The sequence below is a fragment of the Hippocampus guttulatus genome, chromosome 6 (assembly GCF_054856545.1).
Source record: "Hippocampus guttulatus isolate MCC_2025c chromosome 6, RoL_Hgut_1.0, whole genome shotgun sequence".
Taxonomy (NCBI): domain Eukaryota; kingdom Metazoa; phylum Chordata; class Actinopteri; order Syngnathiformes; family Syngnathidae; genus Hippocampus; species Hippocampus guttulatus.
The window spans coordinates 16,364,141-16,371,265 of record NC_141266.1 but is presented as its reverse complement, the minus strand read 5'-3'; the positions used below and the strand labels follow the sequence as shown (position 1 = coordinate 16,371,265).

The 7,125-nt window shown below is 43.4% G+C and overlaps 1 protein-coding gene across 2 annotated transcripts in view; it reads left to right on the top strand.

The window, feature by feature from the left end:
• Positions 1-620: 620 nt before the first annotated feature.
• The window catches only part of alg2 (ALG2 alpha-1,3/1,6-mannosyltransferase), a 74,301-nt gene continuing 67,796 nt past the window's right edge, over positions 621-7,125 (top strand). For both annotated transcript variants that reach the window (XM_086113959.1, XM_086113958.1), the window contains exons 1-3: positions 621-714; positions 1,161-1,205; positions 5,295-5,362. The gene's annotated coding sequence lies outside the window, so the exon portion shown is untranslated. The remainder of the gene's footprint in view (positions 715-1,160; positions 1,206-5,294; positions 5,363-7,125) is intronic.

The window sequence follows — 7,125 nt, the reverse complement described above, 5'->3', positions numbered from 1 at the left end:
TACTTTTAAGTGTTGCGTCTTTGACTTGAGTATGAAATGTGCCATATAAATAATAGAATTCCCTTGCCTTGCTGTGGCTGAGCAGATAAAACGCATAATCAAATAATTTGTTCTTTCATGGATGGAACTGATACGTGTTTCAGCATGTTAAGCATTTTCTCCAGTTCAAATCAGACTGTGGGTGAATTTGTGCATGGATGCTGGTATTAATGCGTAGGAAGGCATTGACGCACATGCTAAATTAAAGCAGCTCACTAAACCACCTGACTTGTGGTTCTTTGCCACGAGCAAAAATATTAATTGTAAAATAAAATGCACCCAAACCAAAAATAATGTTAGCATTTTGGGCAGACGTGTGGTTAATTTTTGTATTGGTGGGGGGGGGGGGGGTGTTGCGTGGGCTGAGGTCAAGCAGGTCCGGCGGGCATTTGTACACGACAAACATTAAATTAAAAAAAGCTGCTCAGAAGCCCCCTGATAAAAAAAAGAAAGAACAAAATCGTAGCATCCAATCACGAGGCGCGAATTTTTCTGTGGGCGGGGAAAGCCTTGACGCACTGAGGCTCGTGATTGACGCAAGCTTTGTTGCTAATTTTAGCACCTGGCAGACGGAGGATGGAAGTTGAAAGGGAGTCCATTCATTGTACCGGGGCGGGCCCTACTATTTCAGCGGCGCAATTGTGAACCAGCCAAGCCAAATATAGTCGTAGACAGGTATTTTTAGCCTTACAGCGTGTCCCCGTTTGCGTTCGACCAAGGCGAGACGGGATACCGGCTTGAAACCCCTCCAGAGTGAGCGCGGGCTCGCTTTTAAGTCACTTGATGTGACGCTGCCGCCACACTCACCAAAAGCAACTCGGCAAAAGCGAACCGAACAGCTGTCGAGAGTAAATCTCGCCACTTGTGAGTCTCTCTGACCGGTGCTGGGGAACGCGACTCGGTTCGTCGGGCACGTTACACGGCCGGGTTAGAAGCCGCGTACAGCGACTGCTTTAGCGGGTCCATTGTGGCCAGTGAAGCGGCAGTTAGGCTGCCGTCACGGATTTTTTTACATACTTGTTTTGGTCTTATAAATTACGGAAAATAACGGCAATTGTTATGAAAGACAGTTACTTCGGTTAGAGTACTTAACTTACAAAGACCTGCCTGCTGTCTTTTAGGAATTCACTGTCAACAAAATCCCACCAAACAAGAGTGGCACAAACGTGAGTCATTGTCATACGTCATGTTACAACAATGAAAACAAATGTATGCCTATCATTTCAGTTTATGTACTGCACTTCTGAAGCACTGAACATACACACAATATAAACTACATAAAATATTCATATATATAGTACTCTCCAGGCGGCCCGGTAGTCCAGTGGTTAGCACGTCGGCTTCACAGTGCAGAGGTTCCGGGTTCGATTCCAGCTCCGGCCTCCCTGTGTGGAGTTTGCATGTTCTCCCCGGGCCTGCGTGGGTTTTCTCCGGGTGCTCCGGTTTCCTCCCACATTCCAAAAACATGCATGTCAGGCTGATTGGACGCTCTAAATTGTCCCTAGGTGTGAGTGTGGGCGTGGATGGTTGTTCGTCTCTGTGTGCCCTGCGATTGGCTGGCAACTGATTCAGGGTGTCCCCCGCCTACTGCCCGGAGATGGCTGGGATAGGCTCCAAGCACCCCCCGCGACCCTAGTGAGGATCAAGCGGTTCGGAAAATGTATGGATGGATAGTACTCTCCATAGTATCTCTATCTATCGACTGAAAATTGGACAAATACTTCAAGCTCCTCCCATGGCCATCTCAGTGCCCAGACCTCAACCCCATTGAAAACCTGTGGCGTGAGCCAAAGAGGAGAGGATTCAGTTCAGGACCCAGGGAGATTTAGAGAGATTGTGCAAAGAGGAATGGTCAAAGATCCTTCTTTCTGCATTCTGCGTTCCCTTCTGAAACAGGAGGTTTGGAGCTGTTTTGATGGCAAAAGGGTCTTGTACTATGTATTAACATCTATCTGACTTGCTTATAATTGTGAAAAACATGATTTGATGTAAAAGTGCATACATATACTGAGAGAGAGGGAGGAAATAAAAGAAGTGAAGCCTTTTTTTCTCCAAGTTTCAGCCTTTGAAAATTGCATTCTCTTACATCGCGAACTTGATTTATTTTTCAGTGCTAATTTTGAGTGTCATCAGCCGGTTGCAACAGAGATACAGACACTGGAGGAGACACCGAAAGGCATAGAAGTGGATATCTCTATTTGGTAAGCTCCTTGTTAGAGAGCAACAAGTTGTGCGAAAAGAACTGATATATTGAACATTTGTGCATGTGTCATCTGTTAAGCGTGCTGGTAATGCATCCCAACCAAAGCGACAGCAAGGCAATACAAGTGAGTTCGTAAAATGGAAACCACTTCACATTATCACTATACGGTGGTGTGCAAAGGGTGAGGCTAGTGGGTCAGGGGCACCGGGCATCCCCCCCCCCCCTCCCTCCAAAAATAAAAGTCGACAACAATGAATATGTGACTGACAAAGAGTTCGGGGATATTTGGCTTTTGGGTGAAATTTCAAGATGCACATAAAATTACAGTGAACTTGAATTTAACTGTATCCAGATTTGATTGCACATGCCCAACTGATCAATATTTTTGTACTTTTTGCACAACCTGATGTTCTCTAACAAGGAGCCGAATGGCAGAAGTCACAACCAGTGTTTGAAATGCGAATCGACCAAGATATTTCCAAGAGTGCCCAATTCAATTGCCTTTCTGTGACGCTGTCAGTATGTCTGTATATCTGATGCAACCTATTGATGACACATCTGTGACACTTGAAGGTAATTGACCACTTACCTCTGACAAAATCCCTGTTTGAAGCCTTGCTAGTGTGATGTCCAATGACCATGAGATGTTCCTTAATAAAATCTACCAGTACTTGCATTCCACCAAAGATTTAAGCATCTTTTGCATTCTGCACTCTGAAGGATCTATTAAGGGCTAGCGCCCTGTGAAGGTGAAACACCATCATGCCACATTTTGAGTTATTTCACAGCCGCTGACAGTGAGTGCTGACTGTCACTTGCCGATTTGGTCTCCTGGGCTGATTTGTGCAACTTGCCTATATACGCACACAGATGGCCCAACCGCTGTAAGTGTGTCCCTATTATATTAATGTGATGGCCGAATGTCAACATAAAATCATATTAATTGTGAAAAAAAATTAAGTGCCAAAAGGACTTTATTCTTCTCATTTGAGGAGCAGTTGTACATGCTGAATTGGGGCTTGGAATACTGAAGCTGTGATCACAAAGAAGTGGTCATTGGCTGTGAATTACAGATTTTTAAAAATAATTTAAAAAATGTGTGTGTGTGTGTGTGTGTGTATATATATATATATATATATATATATATATATATATATATTGTGTGTGTATCTCTCTCTCTCTCTCTCTCTCTCTCTCTCTCTCTCTATATATATATATATATATATATATATATACACACACACGTGTGTGTGTGTGTGTGATGCACTGCGTTGCTTGGCAGCCTGGTAAAGTCTCAAATTGCACTGTATCCTAATTCAGCAGTTATGGGCACGGTATTCTGATTAAATTGTGTTTATTGTATTTGAATGCATATGCGCATATTTGGCTGGGGGGAGGCACCCCCGAGCCACAACCCCAATGATGTTCAGTAGAAAATTGATTGATGGATGTCTTTATCTATGCCAAAGGACTTGATGAAAAGTGATTTGACTGCTGACAAGAAAAAGGTTTCTCACAACTGATGACCACCCTGTATGTTGACGTTCGCTTGACATGCTCGAAAATCACTGTTTGTCCGACGGCCAGATGAGTGAGAATTTCCTTCAGAATTAATAAATTACTATTTGCCGTTTGAATGGGCAATGAAAATTTCGGAAATACACGATGGATTCTCCTGTATTGGCGAAGATTCTTTTTTTTTTTTTTTTTTTTAAACACACTGTGTACGAGTGCACATGTGCTTGTGATTTGCATTGGGCAGGGTCTTGGCCAGCTGCATTGTGAACACCTCACAACTGGGGCACACTTAACTCCAAATATGACAGTGCTATAGAATTGGGCATACACTGATGGAATACAACTAGAACATTTGCCCACCTTTTTAATCAGATGTATGACTACTTTGTGACTGATTCGTCTCTCAGTACGGCAAAGGCCTCGAGCATATGTCTTTCTTTGATTTACTCTGTTCTTTTCTGCTTGCCTGAAGAGTTGTCAAGAATTTTCTGGGACATTTGAAGCATTTTTTTTAAAATTGTGGCTTTATTTTATAAAAGGCCCCTTTCATATTTGCTGTTACGTAGAGAACATTTGCCTAAGCATGACCCTACATCAGTTCATGTTCTTTCCTCAGAAGCATGTCTAGGTCAAGCAGTGTCAGACTTTGCTCGTGGAGCAGTATTCTCGGCCGTCTATCGTTTTGTGTGTTTCAACTGGACCTTCTGTCGCTGCCTCGCCAGTAACCTCACCATGATGACGTGTAGATCCAGATTAGCCCGCTCTATTATGCTGCCAGACCTGTAGTAGAGTAATATGCGATTATGACCATGTCCTCTAAATAGACTCAAACGTGCCGGTCGTGAACAGTGTTCTCCTGCATTGAAAGTCAGTCAGGGGTTTTACATGCACACAATGCTTGTTTTGTTCACGGAAAAGCCATTGAGCTGATATGAAGAGGCTTGATCAAACTCCAGTTTGGATTTTACTTTATGTTCATTAAAAAAAAAAAAAGGAACATTTGAAAGGGAATTTAACATTCCTAAATCGGGACAATCCAAATCCAATCTAATCCAGGTTTATTAAACTGTTCAATGAAAAACAACAATGGTGACAGGAGTGCTTGCGCAGTTCATTAAAAACACACAGGAACACATAAGATCGGAGTTTTTTTGTAGGTAACGTGATGATTACATTATTGCTTTTGCGCTCAACAACGTAAAAATTCATCTGTTTTCTATGGCTCATGCCCCCATTAGGGTCACGGCTGAGCTGGTGCGTATCCCAACTGACTTTGGAGCGACAGAAGTGGGGTACACCCCTGGACTGGTTGCCAGTAGCAGGGCTCATACAGAGAAAAAAAAATCATTCATGCTCGACTCCCACACACGAAGATCTTAAGCGTCCCATATTTGGAATTGGAGTCAGGACTGTGAGACAAACATGCCAAACCACGTGCCGACCATGCATAAAAATAAATGTTATTTTGTATTATATTTATATATTTTATTATATTTTCAAAATGATGCCCAATGATTGTTTTGTCTTCCTATAGGTTATTCAAAGTGGGTTTCATTCAAGGTTGGAGGAGCAGGATAGGACTGCACTTCACTGAAAAGAATGGTAAGTCCATGTGTTGGTTCAGCATATTGTCACAGACCACAAAAATGCCCTTAAAGGGGAAGTCAAGTCAAAATTTGTCTTACAATAATATGTTGTAAGGCCCCCAACACGGCATCCTGATTACTATTGTAATTGTGCGATATTAAGCAGCAAAATCCATCCATTTTTGTCCATCTTCCACTTGAAAATGACATCACAGTTGCTTAGGAATTAGGTAATGACCAATCCAGGCTCACCTGTTTTCTGGTCTTGAGCCATGATTGGTTGTTATCTGAGGCCTCAGGCACTTGTAATGTCATTTTCAGTCAAATGGAATCTCTTAACTCTCGCGGGAACTTCAACTTTCTGAGAAGCATCGGATAACTCGACCTGTTCTTGATTCCGGGGGAGCCTTGCGGCTTTATGTCTCTTCAAGTTTGAAAGTGTTAGTTTTTTTAGACGATGAGTGAAAATAGATATGTTAGATACATTTGAGTCTACCTGTTTTGTTTCAGCTGTAATGCTTAGGTGCAGAATGACCTGGTCAGCCAGGAAGGTAGGTTTGCGTGCAGATTAATTTCCACCTGTTACATTTTCTAAGTCGCATCACTGAGAAAGATGATGTACTGCGATCCTTTTTTCTTAAGTATTAAAGCCTTTTCTCTTGTTGGGGGCTCAGTTGGAGCACATACTTTGATGGGCACAGCTGGCGGCAGCGACGTTTCTAATTAATGACAATGTGACGAATTGCATTTTTTTTTTCATTAAATACGTTTGCGACTGAACAAGATTGTGCAGAGATGTGGTGATCACGCAGCAATATGTGACAGCAATATGACATATCAACATTTTTGGGGGGGGTAACTCAAGCGAGATGGTTGTTTTTGATTTTCTGAGAAGTCCTACTTTTGGAGATGCGAGTATTTCATCCAGCAGTGATGTTATGTTCTGAATCAAGTGTCCAAGTAGTGCAAACCATTTGGGCTTAATTGCGACAAGAGATGCTTTTAAAATTTTATTTATTCATTCATTCATTCATTCATTCCTGTTTAACAACCAATTCCACACAATTGCTAGAGTTGTCAATGATCATCCCTAGTAGTCCAAATTAGCTGCATTGGTCAGAATGGGTTTGCTTGACTTTGGTCAGTGCCATCTTAGTGTGGGAGAACTGTTTTGCGCCTACATGCTATTCAGTCATGTCAGATTTATGGCTAAGACAGTTTCTTCCTTCTAACCAAGAGTCAGTTTGTGAGCCGTTCCAGCATCTTAGCGGCTTAACGACGGACACACAGCACCGAGATGCAGTGAACTCTGGTTTATCGCAGAGCGCAAGTGAAAAGTGATTGTGTCACTTTGAATGAGGCCTCTATGTGGTCTGGCCAAAGCGGCAGCACTCAGCACTCCGGTGACACCGGAGAGCGAGGAGAGCACAGACAGAGGCGGAGGGGGAAACAGAGGGAGGCTTTTATCTCAATGTCACCAAATCTGCTGCAACTGTACGTCAGAGTACAAGGAAGGGGAGGGCGTGCGGGGGAGGGGGTTGCCGGCGTGGTGGCAAACTGCTCAATGGTAGCATTCTTCCTTTTCCGTGGACGCACACACCCCGGGGGGATTCCCCCACCCGGGATTGCCCAAGTGGAGTAAGTAACGCAAGCCATCCCTGCCTTATCAGCCCAGTGCCCAAATACAGGAGAAAGGGGCGAGAAGTGTTTCCATGAGCCACGAGACAGGCGGACGTACGTACGGTACAGTATCCCAACTCCGGGCCATTCGTCGATGCT